Genomic DNA, 23004 nt, shown 5'->3' with positions numbered 1-23004 from the left:
TGCGCAGATCGACGCACATATCGGTCAACAACACGTTTCAGCCCACTTTAAATTTGCTTACAGCGTACGCAAGTATATATTACGTCTATGCACTTTGCATCTAGCTAGGTCCATCCATGTCTTTGCTTAGTTTCATGTTTATGAGTTCAAATTAATTCTTTTTAAAAGAAGAAAAAAAAGCCCAAAAGCATATATGCTGTCCGTTGCCTCTTTACAAGTGTCAAGTGGCAGTATACTAGTACTAGTCGTCTGGGTGTGGGTGTGGCACGGCCGGCTCCTCAGTCCTCACGCAGACCCAAAAGTCAAAAGCCGTCGTATACGTGGCATTATCCGCGGTCAATCAACACGTACAATATCTTCCCCAGTACATTCGTAGCCTTTTCTTTAAAGATACTGCCTCCGTCAAAAAAAAATCAAGCATACCTTTTTATAAAGTTAAAGAGTTTAGAGATGGATTACGATTATATTGAAAGCACTAATATTTGTAATACGAGATAAGTATTATTAAATTAATTCTAAAAACTATTTAGAAACTTGATCTATTTGAACTTATAACCGTTACTATTGGACACAGCTTCTTTGCCGAATGCTCCCAGAAAACACTCGGCAAAGTCTCTGCCGAATGACTCTCGGCACAAAAATCTCAGTGAACTATACATCGGCAACGGCTTCTTTGCCGAGTACTTTTTGTCGGACACTCTGGAAGAGACTTTGTCGAGTGTCGTCTGGTACTCGGCAAAGAAAAGTCGTCGTTACGGCGCCAAGTGACGGTGACAGAGCCTTTGTCGAGTGTCCTCCCAGACACTTGCCAAAGAAGCCTTCTTTGCCGAGTGCCTGATATACTGGCACTCGACAAAGAATGCTCCAGTGGCCCCCTTTTGCTAAACCCTTCGCTGAGAGCTCCGGGAGGCACTCGACGAAGGGGGCTTCTTTGCCGAGTGCCTGATGGAAGGGCTCTCGGCATAGAATGCTACAGTGGACCCTTGCCAGTCCCTTTGACTAGTGCACTTGGAGACACTTGACAAAGGGATCTTCTTTGCCGAGGGCCTGGGCCACAGTTCTCGGCAAATAAGCTTTACCGGTTCCCAGGTGTGCCTTCTTTGTCGAGTGCTATGGTCATGCTACTCGACAAAGTACCTCTTTGCCGAGTGTAACACTCGGTAAAGTTCTTGATGTCTAGTCGGAATGCATGGTTAGGAGGGAGAAATTGTCAATGTTTATCAAATGACGAATATTTGCCATCCGTCTTCAACCAATTGAACCTAAGAGCTTCCATGCAAACTGGGCATGAGAACTTACCGTGAACACACCAGGCGCAGAATAGCTCATATGCTTGTAAGTTATGCATGGAGTACTGGTACCAAACATGCATTTTGAAGTTTGTCTTCATAGCTCGGTCATAAGTCCATACCCCTTCCTCCCAAGCATGGGTCAATTCATCAATCAAAGGCCCCATGTACACACCCAATTTATTCCTCGGGTGTCTAGAAATTATCAACGACACGAATATGTTGTCTTTGAAAGCATACGCTGGGGAGGAGATTGATGGGGACGACGAACACGGGCCAACATGTGTATGGGGTAGTGGTCATTCCATAGGGATTGAATCCATATGTGGTCATCGCAACACGTACATTATGAGCCTATTTAGCTTTATCATGGTGAATGGCATCAAAGTGAGTTCATGCTTCACCATCGGATACGTGCAGCATCTTGGAAGGATTGTATCGTTTGCCATTTTTGTGTCATTCCTTCTGTTTCGCAGATTCCTCGGTCATGTATAGACGTTGGATGCTCGGTATGAACAAAAGGTGGCATAGGATTGTCAATGGGATGTCGAGCTACCTCTTTTGTCCGTCATCAGAGTCTACCTCTATGAACCTAGATGATTTACACTTTTGGCAGTACTTTGCCTCCAAATATTCTTTCCTAAATAGGATGCAACCCTTCGGACAGGCATGTATCTACTCATACGTCATCTTGAGTGCACGAAGGAGTTTATGTGCCTCGTACATGCTCTTTGGCAGAACGTGATCCTCCGGAAGCAGGCTGCAGATAACTGTCAACAAACCATCGAAGACGTCTCGACTCATGTTATACTACAACTTGAACGTCATTATACGTCCAATGGCATCCAGTTGAGAAACCTTTGTCTTGTCATGAAGGGGTTTCCGTGTCGCAACAAACATGTCGTAGAATGCCTTTGCGGTCGTCTCTGGCTCGTCCTCCTTACGTCCTTCAATGAAGTGTGCCTCGTGATAGTTGTTCAACATGTCTGCTACCCCAACATCAACATCGTAATCCTCGACTCGTTGTCTCACCACCTCCTCTCTCGTACGATGCGCTTCACAGAAGATCCACCGAGTATAGTCTAGTGTAAATCCATTCTTCCAAATATATTCTAGCATAGCCTTGTTTGTTTTTCTTTTCTTGTTAGCACATTTGCTGTATGGACATGGGACTAGACTCGCTCCTTTAGCAGCTTCGTCAAATGCCCGTTCCATAAAAGCATTTGTCTTCCTAATCCATTCAGGGGTGACATCATTCCTTCCTACACGGCTCGTGTACATCCACTCATGGTCCTCCATCCTCTAACATATATAACCGAGTATAGTTTAATATAAACATGTAATGCATGTACACTACGTTCATACCTTCTAATAGGTGAGGATAAGTCCTAATTCCACCCGCGGTTGCGTAGATGGGGTTAGTTTCCATGCTCTACTTCGTTCTGAGATAGAATTTCGATATCACTTCCCCGCTGTTCTCCGAATACACGTCCTGGTAGGGAGAGTGTACTGTCCAAAGAAGAACAGGGAAGTGACGCCGAGACTCTTTCTTGGACCAGAGTAGAGCGTGGAAACTAACCCCATCTACGCAACCACAGGCTGTCCAAAAAACGTAGACAATTCGAAACAGATACATTTGTAGATATGCAAAGATCTGTATATCTACACTATATCTCTTTCGAACGAGAGATGCCTAAGTGGGTTACGTGGTCTACGACCATGATGCGGAAATAGAGGTTGTAGCTAGGGTGGCGGTGGAGTCAAGCTAGCGGGGCTGTGGCGGGTCGGTGTAGTGGCAATGCGACGCGGTGCAGGTAGACCCACAACGGCCAAAAAGAAGATCATGTAGCCTAGGTATTCTGGCTCGGCTACGATGCTCTCTTCTCTGCAAAAAAGAAACACAAGCATGTTAATTCAAAAAAATTCGACAGCACCTACTCTGCACGGTGAAGTTTTAAATCCTCAAAAATGACAGCACGATGGCTGACATGCACATACACATGATCTCATGTGAACTTCTACAATATATAGTTTGCATTTTGTTGAACATCAAATTTGATGGTCAAAGTTAAGAGAGGTCAATTTAGGATAAACCAACATAAAAGGATAGTTAAACAAGAATACATTGACCTAGATTTTATTTAGGCTAAAGTGCTAACTATAGTAATTAGTGAATGCTACTGCATCGATCTAGAAAATACATTCTAGTCTAGCTACTACATCGATTAAGGATTGCTACTACATCGACTACAATATTCTAGTTCAGATTAATCAAGTAATACCTAAGGCGTCAGGGATAGTCGGGGTCGGCTGCAGTGGTGAGGGCCGGGGGTGGTGGCGGCATGGGCGAGTGTTGACCCAGTGCCAGAGCTCGAGGCGATATGGATGACCTAGGAGGTGCCGGGGAGGTAGCCAGAGGCAGTGAGGATGGCCGGCGTGCCAGTTGCGGTGGGGATGACCGAGGCAGAGATGACATGGGTGAGCACTGACCTGGAGCTAAAGGCACAGGGATTACCGAGGACGGGGCGGGGAGGTGGCTGGAGGCGACAGTAGTGCTGTGTTCTGCTCGCGCGTGATGAAAGAGATGATAGAAGAGAAGTGAAGAGGAGAAGTCGCTGATTAGGGTTATGTCCATCGTCTCTACCGAGTGCCCAAGATCTGGCACTCGGTAAAGCGATTTTTTATTTTCAAATTTTTTTGCCAAGAGCCAGATCTCAGGCACTCAGCATAGAAGTTTTTTAATTTTCACTACACCAAAAGAAGCAATTTCCGAGAGGCCAATAACTTCCTACGGGTTTTTTTCAAAACCGTAGGACATAAATAATTTTCGAGAGGCGACTAGGGCCTCTCGGAAGTTGCCTTAACTTTCGATGGCCTCTCGGAAGTTGCCTTAACTTCCGACGGCCTCTCGGAAGTTGCCTTAACTTCTGACGGCCTCTCGGAACATGCTTATTCAGGCGTTGACCGGTCGCGGTAGGCCTTAACTTCCGACGGCTTTACTAGGGCCTCTCAGAAGTTAGTTTTTGTAGGCTAACGGCGCGTGCGCCCGTCTCTGTCCGTCGCCCATTTTCCAGCCACGCCAATAGCCAGCCACCGCCGGTCTGCCCCCGCCGGTCCGCCCCGCTGCTCGCCGGACCGCCCCGCTCCCGCCGGCTGCTCGCCCGCCCCGCGCCCGCCTACTTCTCGCCTGCCCCACCACCGCTGACTGCTCGGCCACCTCGCCTCCCGTCGTCACCTGCTCGCCCACCCGGCTCCGCTAGCCGCCGCTGCACGCGTGGCAGCCGTCGCCGGTCTGCCCCGCCCGCTGCTCGCCCGGCCCGGCTCCGCCAGTCACCGCCGCCCGTCCTCTCCTGCTCTCCCGGCCTCGGCGGAAATCGAACTCGTTCAGACCCCGAGCGCCGCACGCAGCGTCGTTGCCCCAACACCGTCGCGTCACCGTTTCGTCGCTTCAGGTAACTTCCGAGTGTTTGTATTTTATTTTTTATGAACTATACTAACTTCCGAGAGTTAACTGATTTTAAACCGTAGGAAGTTATGTCAATTAGGCTAATCAACTTGAGAAGCTAACTGGTGCATATAATATAATTATGTTAGCATCTTGTTTGTTACAGATTAGTAATATTTTCACAAAATTGTCGTAATGTTGCGGAACTTATGTGTCATAAATTGTTGCTCTAGCAGTCTCTTATGGGTGAATCACATGTTCTACTGTCTTAGCATCAAATATGGTGGGTGAGGACCGTCAATGGATGTATGAAGGTTGGCGTATGAATGATTCCTCAGCAGAGTGGATAAGAAAGACAGAGGATTTTATTGCTTGTGCTTTTACTTTGTGAAGAACTGGCACAGATGTGTGGTGTCCATGTAGTATGTGTCGTATTTATAGATGTCAAGACAAGAGAACTCTGTCAGGACACCTTTGCAAATATGGCTACATGCCTGACTATGAAGTCTCAGTGTATCACGGCGAGGAGTTTCCCAGTGAAAATGCATCGGAAGCCCACAACAATGACAACGTGGAATACTATAGAATGGATGAGATGCTTGAAGATTTAAGGGGGATCCTAATTTAGTGTTTCCACGAAATCCTGAGGAGCCGCCTCCTCTAGAGGTTAAAAAGTTCTTCGACCTTCTTAAGGCTGCAGAAGAGCCGTTGCATGAACACACAACAGTTTCCATCCTTGCTTTCGTGACTCGACTTATGGCTATTAAGTCTAAGTTCATGTTCTCTAACAATTGTTACAACGAGCTCTTGAGCTTAATCAGCGAAGTGTTTCCACCAAATCACAAGATGCCGAAAGACGTGTATCAGTGCAGGAAACTGCTCTCTGGTCTAGGTATGGACTATCAGAAAATCAATGTCTGTCCAAATAATTGTATGATGTTCTGGAAGGATCATGAGAATGATAGTAAGTGTCTAAAGTGTGGCAAGTCGAGATATGTAGAGGTTAAAAACGATGATGGTGAAATGGTCACATCAACTATAGCCCAAAAGCAACTTTGTTATATGCCTCTTGCGCCTCGTGTTAAGCGTTTGTTTCTTTCGAGGAACATAGCTAGGCACATGAGATGGCATAAAGAACGTGAACGAGAGGACACTCATGTGATGACGCACCTGTCTGACAGTGATGCGTGGAAGGCTCTAGATGACTATGATCCAGAATTTGCTAGTGAAGCGAGAAATATTTGAATTGGGTTGGCGACAAATGGTTTCACACCTTTCAATACGAACGCGGCATCATATTCTTGTTGGCCTGTATTTGTTATTCCATACAACCTTCCACCTCATCTGTGCATGAAATATGATTACATGTTTCTTTCCCTAATTATTCCTGGTCCAGACCATCCTGGGAAAGGGCTGAATGTGATGATGCAACCCTTGATCGATGATCTAAAAAAGTTATGGAAAGGAGTCAAAGCATACGATTGCTACAAAAATGAGATATTCACACTTCGAGTTGCGTATTTGTGGTCCATTCATGATTTCATGGCATACAGTTTATTTGCTGGATGGAGCTGCCATGGAACTCTGACATGTCCAATATGTGGCAAGGATACAGATTGTTTTCGCCTTCAGTTTGAAGGGAAGATCTGTTACTTTGACTGCCACAGATGCTTCTTGCCCCAAAAACACCTGCATAGGTTCGAGGTTAACACCTTTAAGAAGGGCACTATCGTGACAAAGGGACCGCCTAGGCGTCTGAGCGGAATAGAGATTGAGACTATGCTTAATAATTTGAAAGAGAATGAAAGTGGTGATGGATACATAGGTTTTGGAACCGAGCATAACTGGACACATAAATGTGGTTATGGGAACTCCCTTATGTTAAGGCATTGATTCTGATGCATAACATTGACGTCATGCATCAGGAACATAACGTTGGGGAAAGCATTCTAAGTACTTGCATGAATCTAGGCGACAAAACAAAAGACAATATAAAGGCCAGAAAGGACTTAGCAAAACTTTGTAACCGACCAACCCAGGAACTCGACGAAAATGGAAAAAGTCACGTGTTCAATTTTGTCTAAAACCTAAACAGACGAAAGAAGTAATGGAATGGTTGAAAAAATTGAAATTCCCAGATGGTTATGTGGCCGGGTTTAGGAGAGCTGTGAACTTGAAGGCAAATAAAATAACTGGATTGAAGAGCCATGATTATCATATAATGATGGAAAGGCTCCTCCCTATAATGTTCTGTGGGTACTTGAAAGTCAGTATCTGGAAGGCGTTAGCTGAGTTAAGCTACTTTTATAGGCAACTTTGTGCTAAAGAAATAAACAAAGATGTGATGGAGAAGTTGGAGACAGAAATTCCTGTCCTTATATGCAAGTTGGAAAAAATATTCCCCCCAGGATTCTTCAATTCAATGCAACATCTACTTGTTCACCTTCCATATGAAGCTAAGGTTGGTGGTCCTATGCAAGATAGGTGGATGTATCATATTGAAAGGGCATTAAAGAAGCTTAGTTCAATGGTTGGTAACAAAGGAAGAGTTGAAGGGTGTATAGCTGAAGAATTCAAATATAAAGAGGTAGCAGCCTTCACGAGTGTATACTTTGCAGACGAGCACAATATCAATGCCCCTATATTGAGGTATCATGAGGACAAAGTAGGGACCCGCAGCAATCTCCAAATTTTTTAGATTGAGGGCAAGACTGTCGGAGCATCCATGAAATATCATCCTGAGCGCGAAGAAAAGTTGGACGCTTTGCTCTATATGTATGAAAATATGGATGAAATGACTCAATATTTCAAGTAAGATGACTCCATATTTCAATTAAGATGACTCTATGTAGTAATCGTGTTCCGCACCTCATTTGTTAACTTGTTGTCGTAGAGAATTCCAATCGCAACTTAATGAGAAATTATGTAAAATAACCGCGCTTCGAGGAAGACATGGGAAGCCCAATTTCATTAATTGGTTTCGAGATTATGTAAATAACCTAACACTCTTGTTCTACTTTATATATTTTTTAAAAATCTAATTTCACCATCTGATTGGCAGTGTGACAAAATTCCAAATTTAGACGAGGACTTGCTTCAGATGTCTTACGCAATCGTAAAAGTCAGAAGCTACGGTCGTTACAACATTAAGGGGTTTCGTTTTCGTTCGACCAAATTTGAATGTACTCGTCCATTTGCGGCGACAAAAAATACTGGAGTTGTATGCAGGGCAGTCGATGATCGTGGAAGAGAGATGAATTATTATGGAGTTATTAATGACATACTCGAGTACGACTTCGCTGGGAGCAAAAATCTTAAGGTGGTGTTTTTCAAATGTGATTGGTTTGATCCTAATCAAGGGACTGTACAAAACCAATTTGGCATGTTAGAAGTCAAACATGAGCTTAAAACAAGTGCATGTAGCAAATTTGTTCTTGCTCACCAAGTTAACCAGGTGTACTACATACAGTATCCATCTAGAAAGCTGGAAGCCACATGGGTAGTGTACAAAGTTAATCCTCATGAACAATTACACACCCAGGGTGAATGGTTCGAGGCGAAAGTTGAAGAAATTTACCAAGAAGATGAACTTCCGGCCAATTTTAATATAGATATTGAGGTTTTGCCAGAATCATTAGTGGGAGATCCTGAAGATGTAGTGAGTCCCAAAAAACAGAAACAGAAGTCAAAGAAGAAAACATCGAATCAAAGAAAACAATTTGATCCTGATTTTGAATACGACTAAAAAGTAATTATATATTTATTGTTCATTTACATTATGTTCATTTCAATACATTATGTTCGTTTACATTATGCTCATTTACTAATTTTATTTTGTTTTAATAACAAGATGTCTAAAAATGTCAAGCAGCTCGCTAAGGGACTAGCGAGGAGAGCCTCCATTTTTGGGAGAAAGGAGGACTTAGTGTTCCAGAGCACTATTTCAAGCTCGAGAAGGCGTAGAGCTTTGTTGGAGCATGTTCCAGAGTTGCAGGGTCAGGCAATCGGCGTACAGAGGAATGAGGTAACCAATATATTTGTTTTGTAATGTAATATTTGTATGAGTTCGAATAACTAAATTATTAATTTTGTTCTGTAGGATGAGCCTGAAGATGAGGTAGAGACAGAGGAGTGGAGACAAGTGGAAGATGTTGAGGATGTCCAGGGTAGGGAGGCGGAGACAGGGTGGGGTGGATGGCCCAATGATCCAAGTGGGTGGCCAGGAGATGGAGGGTCGGGAGTTGGGGGAGCTAGTGGGTCAAGGGAAGGGGAAGCTGGTGTTTCAAGAGGAGGTTCTGGAAGCGGGGAGTTGGAGGGTCTTCAGGGCCCAGAAGCCGCAGAAGACTAGTTGGGTCCCCCCTCCTAAAGAACCAGTTAACAAGGTTGAGATAATACCAACTTGAGATGGGTAAGAGCATCTTTGCTTTCTTCTTGTGTCTTACATTGAGGATAAACAATTATTTTTTGAATTTGACAATTGTGCTTGTGTTGAAAGATCGTGTCAGGCAAGTAAATAAAGTGTTGGGCAATATCTGTCGTATGAGATGGCCTGGATTGGTGATTGAGGATGGTATTGAGGTCCCTGTCACAAGATGGGATCAATACGGCCTTGCGGTTAACGCGCAACATGGGAATGCGCACGGTGCAGTTTGGCACGACTTTTGGGTATGTTTATCTATCTTCTTGTCAAGTTATCAGCTCAATGATTGATTCATATTATGGATACCTGACTATGTTTCTTTTTTGAGAAATATTATAAGTTGCCTGATGGAGATACTCATACCGAGCATGCACACTCCGTGTTCCATAGGAACGCGGCAGATGTTGTTGCGGATATGATGTACTATGTTCGAATCCAGGTGATCAATCAAGCTATGTTGAGTAGTGAAGGACGACGTGCAGCCAGTAAGAGCGAGGCGTCACACTATGGACTTTCTATGACTGAGCAAGATTTTCTTTGGGTAATTGATGTTTCTGCTTATGTTGGAAAAAATTTCGTTCCTTGTATATGTTATAGTTACTTGTAAATGAATTGTGTTTCCGTAGCATTCGATTCCATGGATAGCCGCCAATGATGCTGCTTGGCGTGCCTTATGCCGTTATTGGGCTTCGGATAATTTCAAGGCAAAGTCTATACGATGAAGTTCCAATCGTGGAACCAAGTCGTATCACAAGTATGGAGGTGCTGATCCCTTTCGTTTGGCAAAATGAATGGTAAGTGCAATTTATTTCATTTTTTGTTGATTGTATATGACTTGATGTCATTTATGATTATAATGTTTGTCAAATGTACGTACAGGAAGCTAGCAGTGGTGTAGTGCCCAGTGATGTTCAAATATACCTGAGGGGGCACAGAGGACCAGATCCTGCAAACCCAGATGTGTTGTGTAGCCAAAAGGCAACAGATCGTCTGGTGAGTGTTTTGAAATGCTTGGTAGATTTTGTTCATATGAATTTTTTGTATGTGCCCAGTGATGTAAGATTGCATTGTTCTTTTGTATGGAGGCTGCATATGGTGACGCGATGTCTAGTCAGCACGGATCGGACTATGACTGGAGGACCGCACCTATTGATCCTCAGACTATGTATGCTAGTGGTGGAAAACCCCATGGAATGTCTGGACTCTACATACCTTATCTTGTTTCATCGGTTTAAGTACAATAGATTTATTTTGAATCTGTCGTGATGTTACTTGTTTGAAGGTACTCGATGTTCGATAACGTCATCGACTCGAGCTAGGTGACGGTTCAGAGGGGAGGTTCATCGAGGTCTGCTGCTCGTAGCTCCCGTCGCTCTACTCAGGATACTACAGAAGTTGAGCGACTATGAGAAGAGATTAGGCAACATCAGGAGCGGCAAAGGGTTCAGGAGGAATACTTGAGGCAACATGCTGCGCAACAAGAATACTATGCTACTCAGTTTCAACAACAGCAAGCACTGATACAAGTAAGTTCAAAAAGATCTTTCATTTTAAGTTATATATTGATTTAAAACACTGACATTAATGTGTTCGGCAATTTTGTAGCAACTAGCACAAGCCCAAGGGATACAGGTTTCGATGGCCCCCCCACCTCCACCTCCCATACATTTTCCTTGGCCTTCACCTCCACCTCCACCTACCGAACATCATGTATGCAAATTTATCATAATTTACTTGTTATATTACGATGTAACTCCATGAATGTCATTTGTATAGGTATATGAGACTCCTCCAGCTACCTTGTCGGCGCAGCAACAAGATGACGACTTAGACTTTGCCAATGCGCTCTTCGCTACTGGAGATAGCGAGCATCACTCTTCGCTATTTCCTGATGTTGATCGACAGTAGTGGGCTTCCATTCGATGTGTTTTGTGAGACTTGAAACTTTTGTGTCTTGTGAGACTATTGTAAATTGTTATGTCGAGGTGGATTTGACTTGTGAGACATTTTGTGGATTGTTATGTCCATAACTTTATGACTTTATGTATGCGATGATATTGCTGAAATGTTGTTATTATGTATGTGAGATGTTATATGTGACATGTTGTGTATTGTGGCTGTTAAATATATTTGTTATGTATGCAATGTGGTGAATTACCAAAAATAAATTGCATTTTTAGTGCTGGTCAATTTAACTTCCTAGAGGAATAGTAAACTGTAGGAAGTTAGGCTACTAACTTCCTAGAGCTACAGTGAAACGGTAGGAAGTTAGGCTGCTACCTTCCTAGAGGGCGCCAAAACGGTCGGAAGTTATTTTCCTACGGCGTGAGTTCTGGACCGGACGATGTTAACCCTTAAATTCCGAGAGGGCGCCGCCCTCTACGAAGTTATCCATTAACTTCCGAGAAGCCAGCTTGGCTCTAGGAAGTTACCCTAACTTCCGAGAGGCCCTCGGAAGTTACCCTAACTTCCGACCAAAATGTTCCGACGGGCTAACTTCCAATGGTGTTAGCTAACTTCCGACGGTTTTGATAACTTCCGAGAGTTTAGCTCTAACTTCCTACGGTTTAGGCCCTAGGAAGTTAAGCATTTTGTTGTAGTGTTGATAGGCACTCGACAAAGGAGTTTTTTATTTTTTTAAAAAAAGCCTACCGAGTGCCTCCTACAAGGGCACTCGGCAAAAGACCACTTTGTCAAGTGTCTCCATTGGAGACTCGGTAAAGTTTATTTGGTTTTTTTTCTTTTTGTCCCTAATTTTTTGTGTTGTGTTCCTAAAGTCTCTAGACCATCATATGGAATTTTGGCACAATTACCAAAGTGTTTGATATACTTGTTAGATTTAGTTTGTTTAATTCAATTTCTTCGAATAATTCAGATTTGAACTGCAAGTCACTCAAAAAACGGAAAAAAGTATATGCAAAAATAATATACATATTATTTAGCACAAGTTAAGGCCTATTTTAGGAACAAACCGAAATTTTCAAGCACCATGCTCAAGAAACAAGACCGCGAACTTGCGATCCAGTTGTTTTAAAATTGTAAAACACAAACAAAGTCAAAAAATCATAAAACTTGCCAAAAATGTCATGATATCATATGTATAGACTCTGATAAAAAATTAAAATTGTTTCGTGAAAGTTGTCACGCACTATGTGTAGAAACCTACTAAGGATATTTTGTGAAAGCCTCATAGTGGATCCCTAGCCATTCACCTCGACAGTGTTTAAAATGGTAAAGTTGTACAACCCAGACTAGAGGGGGATACACAGCTTATGGTTAAAGTTGTACGACCTCTGCAGAGTGTAAAACTGATATGTCAGACGTGCTTATAGTTAAAAGCAGCCTGGACCTTCTCATGATAAATGAACTTAAAGATAGATAATACATTGTGATCCCTTTGTTTAAAATGGTTTGCTTAAGTGGTTTCACTTAAGTGCTTTTGAGATATAATCATTATGCTCATGATTAATTCGGTTTTGGGATACACTTATAATTAGTAAATTAGGTGTTGTTAATAAAATACTGACCAACTAAAATTCTTACCACATAACCATAGTCTACCTTGTTAACCTTGCATAGTTCCTCCCATTGGTGAGCCCCCACCGTAAGTGAGCTCACCCCTTGCTAATTTTTTTTATCAGAAGGTGATGAGGAAGATTTTGACGAAGATCTTGACGAGTACTGAGTCTAGCGATGCTCTAGTCATCTTCCTGTGGGAGATCGCCCATGAAATTTATGTTGTACTTTGATTATGGTACTATTTAAGACTCTTAAGTGTAGATGATTTAATAAAGTTATTATACTCTCTTTTACGCCTTTATTGCATTGTCTTTTGATATATTACACTTGTGACGTCAACAAATGTGTAAAAAATGGATCCTGACACACATATGTTGTGCATTCAGTTTTGCCCCTAAAACTGGGTATGACATTCCGGTAGTGCATTATACTATTCACTATAAATAAGTCAAGTTTAAGTGAGTTTGACCGAAACTAATCTTATAGTTGACTTTTTTAGGTAAAGTATAATTTTTTTATTGATTTAGTTTAATTCATGGCAGTTACTTAGGGTGCTTTTTGGTTCACGTGTGAGCTATGAAAAAGATGTTGTGAGTTGTCTGCTACGAAAAAAATCGTTGTGAGTTATCTACTGTAAAAAAGTTAAAAGCCATTTAGTTCAAACTGCTATATATGAGTTGTCTACTGTGAACAAACTATATTTTCATTTAGGTTAAGTGCTCAATTTTTAGTTTTAAAAGATTTTGCTTGCAAACACAATTGTAATTGTTTTGAATGTTTCACTGTGTTCTTAAGTCACCGAGAACATTCAGCCATTAGTGAGTGGCTGAGCGCTTATGCATTTCTTGTGTGTTATTTGGAGGTTTGGGTGTGGCATTGGGAAGGAAGCCAAGATAAATTGAGCACAAAAAATTATTGGCTCCTATTTAACCCTCTAATTGTCTATTTTGATCATTGAGAATCTATTTGATTAATTGTTTTTAAACGGGCTCATTACCTGTAACACCTCGTTCACACCCGGACCGGCGTTGCTTACTCCTGGCAGCGCTGTAGATTTATATATCATCTCTACATACCAACACGAGTCTTTTGTTCGCACTTTGTCCTCACTCGTGTGCACTTGAGAAAACTTCCCGGTCAGTCACCCATCCCAAACTTGCTCCAAGCCAAGCACGCGTAACTTGGACGTTCTTTTTAGACAGACTTTCACCCCCTTAGAAGACTGACGTCCTCATCAGTCAACCCCAAGCTAGGAACATCCCCTCTTGGTCACGTTTGTATGTCTAGTATCGTCATATGTCATGTCATTGTGACCCCTCGTGACCCACATATGTCATACGCCATATACCTGAACCCCTAGCCACATACACCCATAAAACTACAAGGGTCGATACCATTTGTAACACCTCGTCCACTTCCGAATCGGCGGTGCTTACTCCTAGCAACCCTCTATAATTATATATCATCCCTACAGAATAACACGAGTCTTTTGTGCGTAGTTTGTCCTCACTCATGCACACTCGAGAACAGTTCCCAGTCGGTCACCCATCCTAAAATTGGTACAAGCCAAGCACGCTTAACTTAGAGGTTCTTTTGAGACATGCTTCCGAAAAAAAGATGTACCTTGTTGGTATGAATACTCTATTATTTCTATTAAGATTTGATCCAGAATATCACCATCCACTGGAGCTAGAATATCACATTACCATTGAAACTTAACATCTTTTTTTCATTTTATTTAGATGAGAGAGCCTTAGTGGAGAGCTTGCACACAGCAGTATTTACTTTGGTTCCATATGGTCTTTGTCTTTCATATATTATTATATTTATCAATTGAGTGGAGTGAGAATATGAGATTGAGCTATACTACGTTGGTAAGGCCGAAGAGATAGATAGAATGGGCATGTCGGCATGGTTTCGCTGGATTCTTCTTGCTACTACTACGTCGTCCCCATCTCGTGTAGGATGGGGCAGCCATATGCTGCTGCTATTACTACGGGACTGTTTGGTTTTTATGTGCTAAATTTTTTGAGATAATAAGGGTATGTTTGGTTTGATGACTAAAGGTGTGTTTGATTTTTAGGGACTAATTTTTAGTCCCTACATTTTATTCCATTTTAGTTCTAAAATTGCCAAATATAAAAACTAAAACTCTATTTTAGTTTCTATATTTAGCAATTTATAGACTAAAATAGAATAAAATGTTGGGACAAAAATTAGTCCCTAGAAACCAAACACCCTCTAAATTGTCATACTTTGTCTAACTTTTCTGCCTAAGGTTAGTTCTTCAATTCGAACGACTAACCTTAGACAAAGTGTGGCACATTTAGCCACGAACCAAACAGCCCCTAAAGCTTCGGTTGTGGATTACATCAATACTAAATATTAGCTCGTAAAAAATAAAATAATAATGCTTCAACTTATACTATTTTATAAACTAAACAAAGAAAAGGTAAAAAATAAGTAAATAATCCCATTTCTCAATCAAATACACCTTTATTTACTACTACTACTTCAGACGTGGACGGATGCACCCCCGCATACATGATACATGCAAGAGCTCACTTTTTCAGGTCGGCTCATCATTTCAGTTTGTATACTGCTGCCACCATGAAATGAAATGAAATGAAATAAAGAATTCAGAAGAAATGATCGCCCCTCCTGCCGATAGTGCGTGCTGTGTTTCTCAATGGGCTTGGAAAATATACTTAGCAGTGTTCACGGTCCATCTGTGGGCTGTTAAGAGCGTGGATTTAGTTCAGGCCCAATCACCGCCACTTTCACTTTGCTTGGGCCGACATTTCCTTTTTCATAACGTTTTATTTCCTAAAAGATGGGGGGAGATGCAACTGCTGGAGTTTGGCAGTGGACCTTGTTTGCTGCCGAATGTGCGTCGTCATTCTGCACAGAAGTAGCCATAGCCTGAATGAATTTGAATTCTCTGGACGTCGCAAGCATGCTGCATGCATCATCCATATAGATATAGATGTCCAATAAGCACGAGGCCCGCGAGCCCGGCACGAAGCCCGCTGTTTGGATCCGGTCCAAGCCCGGCACGGCCCAGTTATATGCGGGCCCGGGCTGGCCTGGCACGAATAAGCGGGCCGGGCTCGGACAGGAAATTAGGCACGGTGGGCTAGCCCGGCACGGCCCGTTTAGCTCTAAGCCCGTTAAGCCCGTTTTTTTACACTAAAACGTGCTTTTCGGCCCGCTTTTTTCGTGCTAAACGGGCCGGTCCGGCCCGTTTAGGCCCGTTGCGGGCCGGGCTCGGACAAGAAATTGAGCCCGCGTGCTTAGCCGGCCTGGCCCGGTTTTCTAATCGTGCCTGGCGGGCCGGGCTTCACCGGGCCCGGGCCGGACCGGGCCGGGCGGCCCGTTTGGACATCTCTAATCATCCATACGTGGCTGCCTGACTACCCTGCTTTTCCTTTTTGTTCTTAACCATGCATGTTTTACGACGAGCTATTTAATAACGGTAATGATGTTGGATGACTGCAGGTGAATGAAATATGGGAATTCTCCATATCGTACCGAAACTGATGCCATGTTGTGCGCTGCGTGCTGTGCGGTGCAGCATCGGTCAGTTCAATGCCTAATTAAATAAATGCATGGTATAAGAGAAACCCTATACCGGAACATATATAGCTACATATCCAGTGAAAAGTAAGACTCAAGCTGACAAAATTTACAAGATCCCTCCCCCCAATTCCCTCGCGCGCGCCATTCCACTCCTTTCCCGCGTCAATTTCTGTTGGAGCCTAGGCCAAACAATCAAGAGAAAATCTCTTCAATGTTATCCATGTTAGAATTTCTGGTGCTTAGGATCGTTTCCTAAGTCCCTAGAATACCAATCCTTGTCTTAAATACCTCGATGATGAGTAGATCTATTCTACTGAGGGGTATAGGTTAACATACCGTCATTGTTGTTCCTAGCCATCATTGCGGCGGCGTCTTGCAGCGAAGACCCGCCTCCTCCTTGTCGATCTCCCTGCTGGTGTCGAGGAGATTGGTTCCCGTCGTTGATCGGCGGTGGATCAGCTCCTCCAATGTTGCCTGCAGGGGGAACCTCAGATCCCGATGAGATAACGGGGATCTGAGACATAGTTACAGCGATTCCAGTCACTCCGAGCGCCTAGGGGATCGATTCCTCTCAAAGTGTCGATTAGGGTTTGTGGTCGAGCGATTAGCGTTAGCTAAACCCGTCGGCCCCCTTAATCTATTTATATGGCGTCGTGTGACCGGGGGCTGCAACCAACGGTTAGGATAGCCCCCCCGATCAGGGGCGCGGTTAGACGGTTAGGATTAACCCTACCCCGATTACTGTTAACCGGCTAGTGTAGAGGACACATCCTAACAATCTCCCATTTGTTCTCTACATATCTCACACTCAAACTTTTATTAATTTCGTCCTTTAACAAGTTTACACATAGAGACCAATGTGTGACAATGATCTATTAAGTATCACTGCACTCATTGACTACAACATGCCCCCCTGCTTCAGAACGAAAGATTTTACTAGGTTGCAATCTGTAGCCCCTGTGATTCTAGATCATAGGTACTCCCTTAATCCCATGCCGGCTGCGTGCTTACTAAACACGCTGGGTGGAAGACCTTTTGTGAGCGGATCCGCAAGCATCTGATGGGTTCTTATATGCTCAACTTGAATGGTGTGATCCAGAATCTTCTCCTTAACAATATAACACTTAATGTCAATATACTTGGCAGAGCCACTTGACTTATTGTTATGGGAGAAAAATACCGCTGGCTCGTTGTCGCAGTAAATTCTCAGTGGTCGCTCTATGCTATCAACCACTCTTAATCCGGGTACGAATTTCTTTATCCATATCGCCTGTCCAGTTGCCTCATACGTAGCTACAAACTCAGCGTGCATTGTCGACGATGCTCTCGCTGTCTGTTTGCAGCTCTTCCAAGAAATAGCTCCCCCAGAGAGCATAAAGACATACCCTGAAGTGGACTTCAGTGTATCTCTACACCCTCCCCAGCCGGCATCTGCATAGCCAACTATTTGTAGGGAATTAGATCTTCTGTACGTAAGCATGAGACCTTTAGTACCTTGAAGGTACCTTAGAGCCTTCTTGACTGCTTTCCAGTGTTCTATGCCTGGATTCTTCTGATAGCGTCCAAGCATCCCGGTGGTAAAAGCTAAGTCAGGGCGAGTACATACTTGAGCATACATAATGCTTCCGATAGTTGAAGCATATGGTACTGACTTCATCTTGTTTTTCTCATACTGATTCTTGGGACACTGATATTCCCCAAACTTATCACCCTTGACTATTGGACCAGGCAAGGCATTACACTTGTGCATATTATACCTCTTTAGTACATTTTCTATATATGACTTCTGTGAGAGTCCTAATACTCCATTTTGTCTGTCTCTGTGAATTCCTATTCCAAGAACATAGGAGGCTTCTCCCATGTCTTTCATATCAAAATTCGAGGAAAGAAACCCTTTTGTTTCCGCTAGTAGATCCTTATCACTACTAGCTAAGAGTATGTCATCAACATACAGAACAAGGAAGATATACTTTCCTTTTCTAAATTTTGCATAAATGCAATTGTCTTCCTTGTTTTCCTCGAAACCAAACTTTCTTATAGTCTGATCAAACTTGATGTACCACTGTCTGGAGGCCTGTTTTAATCCATAAATGGACCTCCTCAAGTGGCATCCCATGTGTTCTTTACCGCTCACAACAAAACCCTTTGGTTGTGCCATGAACACGTTTTCTTCTAACTCTCCATTTAGGAATGCTGTCTTTACATCCATCTGATGGAGCTCTAAATCAAAATGAGCAACTAGTGCCATTATGATCCTGAATGAATCTTTTGTTGAGACAGGTGAGAAGGTTTCATGGTAGTCAATGCCTTCTCTCTGTGTGAACCCTTTGGCCACAAGTCTAGCCTTGTATCTTTCTATGTTCCCTCTGGAGTCACGCTTTGTCTTGTAGACCCATTTACAGCCTACTGTTTTGGCTCCATGGGGAATGACTTCTAAGTCCCAAACTTTGTTCATTCTCATGGATTCTAATTCATCTTCCATGGCTGATAACCATTTGGATGAATTTGCACTTCTCATAGCAGCTTCATATGTAGTGGGATCACCTTCTGTATCAATGTCCTCACTCATATGAATCTCATCACATTCTATGTTTTCTGCTGCATAGACTTCATAGTCATCAGGAATCGCAGATTTTCTGAGTCTTTGTGACCTCCTGAGACTTGGTTCTGGTTCTACCTGGGGCTCCTGCAATGGTACGTCACTTGGCGCAACACTATCATCATCTTCTGAACTGTCCTGTGCAACTGGCTCAGGGCCAATATGCGCAGAAGGTGAAGCTACTTGCTCTGTAGTAGTTGCACTAGATGATGCCACATTTGCAACAGGGGTTTCACCCACAGTCGGTGTGACTGTTGGTGGAACCACAGTGGGTATCGAGAAGTATGGTTCTTCAACCATCGGAAACGGGACATACATCCTCTTTTCCTGAAGGTCAACTTCTCTGAGTACCTTACTCCCCTTGATCATGTCATCCTCTAAGAAAATGGCATGTCTGGTTTCTATGAACTTGGTTTGTCTGTTAGGGCAGTAGAATCTATAACCCTTCGATCTGCCAGGGTAGCCAATAAAATGGCAGCTAGTGGTTCTCTCATCTAGCTTTCCCTGTCCAGGATTAAATATTCTAGCTTATGCTGGACAACCCCATATATGGAAGTAGTTGAGCGTGGGTTTTCTGCCAGTCCACAACTCATATGGAGTTCTAGCCACTGATTTACTAGGAACTCTGTTGAGTATATGCATAGCGGTTTTTAAAGCCTCCGTCCATAGACCCAATGGCAGGTTAGAGTAACTTAGCATACTCCTTACCATATCCATTAGCGTTCTGTTACGCCTTTCGGCAACCCCATTCTGTTGTGGTTCGCCAGGTGTTGAATACTGAGCAACAATACCATTTTCTCTTAGGAACCTCGCGAAAGGTCCTGGGACCTGGCCATACTCGGTATGGCGTCCATAGTACTCCCCCCACGATCTGATCGGACAATCTTTATCTTCAAATCGTGTTGATTCTCTACTTCAGCCTTAAACTGTTTAAACTTGTCTAAAGCTTCTGATCTTTCCTTAATGGGATAAATATAACCGTAGCGAGAGTAGTCATCTGTGAAGGTTATGAACGAGTTAAACCCATCTACTGTCCTAACTGGAAAAGGACCACAGGTATCTGTATGAATAATTTCTAACACTCTCGTACTATGCTTAGCATCTTTCTTAATCTGCTTCGCGAATTTACCCTTAATGCAATCTCTGCATTGCTCTAAGTCTGTGAAGTCTAGGGGATGGAGAATCTGTTCCTTAACAAGACTTTCTATTCTCCCCCTCGAAATATGGCCCAAACGATAGTGCCATAATTTCGACGAGGTTTCTCCATCACTTCGTTTTCTTTTCCTGCCACTGCTGGCTGGATCGTTTTCTGGTATATCTAATACATTAACAACATCACTTTGCGAAAGTAAATAAAGCATATCTCGTCGGATGGCGAGACCAACATCTTTATTATCAAACTGAATGACACATTGTCTATCACCAAAATGACAATGAATGTGCTGATCATCTAATCTAGAAACCGAAATAAGGTTCCTTCGCAAGGAAGGTACATAAAGTACGTCTCTCAACAACAGTACAAAACCATTAACTAATTTAAGATGTATATCTCCAATGGCCTCGACTGCTGCTTCAACTCCATTTGCCACTCTAATTGTTCTTCGGCCCTTTGGGAGCCTTTGGCTTGTACGGAGTCCCTGTAGAGAGTTTGCAACATGAACAGTTGCACCTGAGTCAATCCACCAAGAATAACTGGGATATTCTAAGTATAAAGACTCATTTACAAAAGTAACTTGGTCCTTACCACTCTCTAGTAGATACTGCAGGAATTCAGGACACTTTCTCTTGTAATGACCTGTCTTCTTGCAATAGAGGCAGGTATCAGGGGGAACTGAGAAACTGCCTCCTTGTCTTGGCTGATTATTATTGCTCGAGGAAGCCTGGTTATTCTATTTACCTTGCTTCTTGAACTTTTTCTTTGAGTTCTTGTTCTGTCTGGGGATATTGCCTTTGATGAGGTTGACAGAGTCTCCAGTCTGCTTTAACCTCTCTTCCTCCTGGACACACTGTGCCAAGAGTTGGTCTATATTCCACTTATCAGTGACACTAGTGTTGTACTGTATGTGAAAAGTCTCAAACTCCTTGGGCAGAGACTTCATTATCATAAATACTACAAATTCCTCGTGTAAAGGAGACCCGAGGTACTTGTTTATCTTAGCTACGATGGATATCATTTTCTGAATGAATGGTCTGACACCATTTCCATCGTATTTTGCATTGACAAATTCTGTCATTAGAGAGCAAGCATAAGCCTTAGAAGACCCTTGGTGATGAGAGGCTACCCTCTCAAGGTATTCTTTGGCAGTCTCGCACTCTGGTATGGAACTCTTAAGAGGCTCCTTGATGCTCCTCTTAAGAATAATCATACATTTGTCATTTGATCTCTCCCACTTGACCTTGTCGATGCTGTATTGCATCCACCTGTAGTCATAGTTGGGAGTGCCCACTGTGGGCTCAACTGGTTTATCAAACCTCAGTGCGTAATCTATCTCACCCACTGTGGTTATCATGTCTATATCCTCCCGCCAAGAATGGTAATTACTACCATCTAGCGGTTTCATCTAAGCAATCTGGCTAATCAGCATGGCGGTATGAGCACCTTTGCAAAATTAAAATAGAAAATATTTAGGACATTTGAAATAAATACTGAATACTGAATCATAGAACATGCATGAATTAAATATTCAACGTTGGTCAAATAATAATCATGCCATATCTATGAAAATTTCTGATCACAAAATTTCTAAACCATCGTTGGATGATCTAGAAAACATAAACTTGTATTAAATTGTGGTAACAATATCCAACGTTGGTTAAAATATTCAATAACCACAAAATTTTCTGAATTCTATGCAATTTAAACAATAATTAATCCACGTTGGTTTCATAATTAACTGGAAAAATTGCATAAAATATAAATAAAAGTACCAAAGTACGCAGCGGAATAAAATAGTCCATAAATATCTCTGAAATTTTCTATAACTGGAAAAATATAATTCTGAATTTTCTGCAATGTTTTTCTAATTTCTTTTCTGTGTTTCTAATTTCTGGAAATAGAAAATAAAATTCCAGAAAAAAAATTGAAGCCATTTCGGCCTGGCTGGCCTTAAGGCCCAGCCTGAACGGCCCACTCAAGCGCCAGGAGAGGGGGGACGCGCGCCGAAGCCACAACCTGGGCCTGGGCCGCGCTTTTGGCCCACGCGGCGGCCAGCGCCCCCCGTCTAATCCTGTGTCGTTGGATCAAAACCAGCGGCCAGGATCTCTCGAGCTACTGTAGCTAGGTTTATAAAAGACGCAAATCTCGGGGTGACCGGTGGAAACCTAGGCTTTCTACTCTCTCAGCCGAAACCTCTGGCCGGCGGCTTCCTTCTCTCTCAGCCGCCTGGGAGATGTGGCACTGCCGACCGCACCTCCCTCTCCCTTTTTTTTTGTTCCTGCCGCTCACTTTCGTTCGGCCGCCAGGAAGCACCAGCGGCTGGCTCTGGCCGACTGCGCCCTGCACAGAGCCACACAGCCGCCCACTCTCTGTTTGCTTTCTGTCTTTTTTATTCGTTTCTACTTGCCGCATGGACATTTCTGCATGCACTTGGCTGCATGGCCATCTCTGTCATGATTTTCTCCCTTTTTTTATTCGATCCCCACTTCACGTGATGTATGCTTGTAAGAAATGAATAATATGTAATGGGAATCGAGATTTGGAGGGTTTTGAAGCATGGATCTGATTATTCGAGCTTTTCTGTGATGTTATTTTGGTCCTGAGGCCCTATGGATGCGTGAACAGTGCTCTGCGCACTTGATCTGATTTCTATACATGTTTTCTGATCACAAATTTGAACCCAAAAAAACGATATTGGGCCTTCGGACAGAGCGTGCTGTTTTGGGATTATTTTGGTTAGAGTTCAAAAACCCTAACCCTATCTGCGTTTCTTATTGACTTTGTTTCTTGGCCGCAGATCGTTGGATCATAAGCTTGTGCATCGCCTCTGTTGACGGCTTAACTGATTAGGGTTAGGTCATAAACCCTAACCCTAGTTAGTTGTGAGAGCTCTCTGGTTTGAGGCCGAGACACACTGTGTCTTTTACAGTGGCCAGACCTAAAATCTTAACTCTAACCAGAGAGCATGAAACTCTTTCTATCTATTCTAATCTCTGT

The 23004-nt window shown here is 42.9% G+C and overlaps 1 long non-coding RNA gene and 1 pseudogene across 2 annotated transcripts; one reads left to right on the top strand and one right to left on the bottom strand.

Moving 5' to 3' along the window:
- Positions 1–15149: 15149 nt before the first annotated feature.
- Positions 15150–17051, bottom strand: LOC109940943 (uncharacterized). Its single transcript, XR_002263725.3, has 2 exons — positions 16589–17051; positions 15150–15574 (listed from the first exon to the last, which is right to left on the bottom strand). It is a non-coding gene; the product is annotated as an uncharacterized lncRNA (long non-coding RNA).
- A 5115-nt stretch (positions 17052–22166) lies between these two features.
- On the top strand, positions 22167–22564 carry LOC100502527 (uncharacterized; annotated as a pseudogene). The gene has a single exon (NR_157382.1). The product of NR_157382.1 is annotated as an uncharacterized protein (transcript).
- The last annotated feature ends 440 nt before the right edge of the window (positions 22565–23004 follow it).

This window comes from Zea mays, chromosome 7 (assembly GCF_902167145.1).
Source record: "Zea mays cultivar B73 chromosome 7, Zm-B73-REFERENCE-NAM-5.0, whole genome shotgun sequence".
NCBI classification, from domain to species: Eukaryota; Viridiplantae; Streptophyta; class Magnoliopsida; order Poales; family Poaceae; genus Zea; species Zea mays.
The sequence above is the reverse complement of the archived record's forward strand: the minus strand, read 5'-3'. Positions and strand labels throughout refer to the sequence as shown.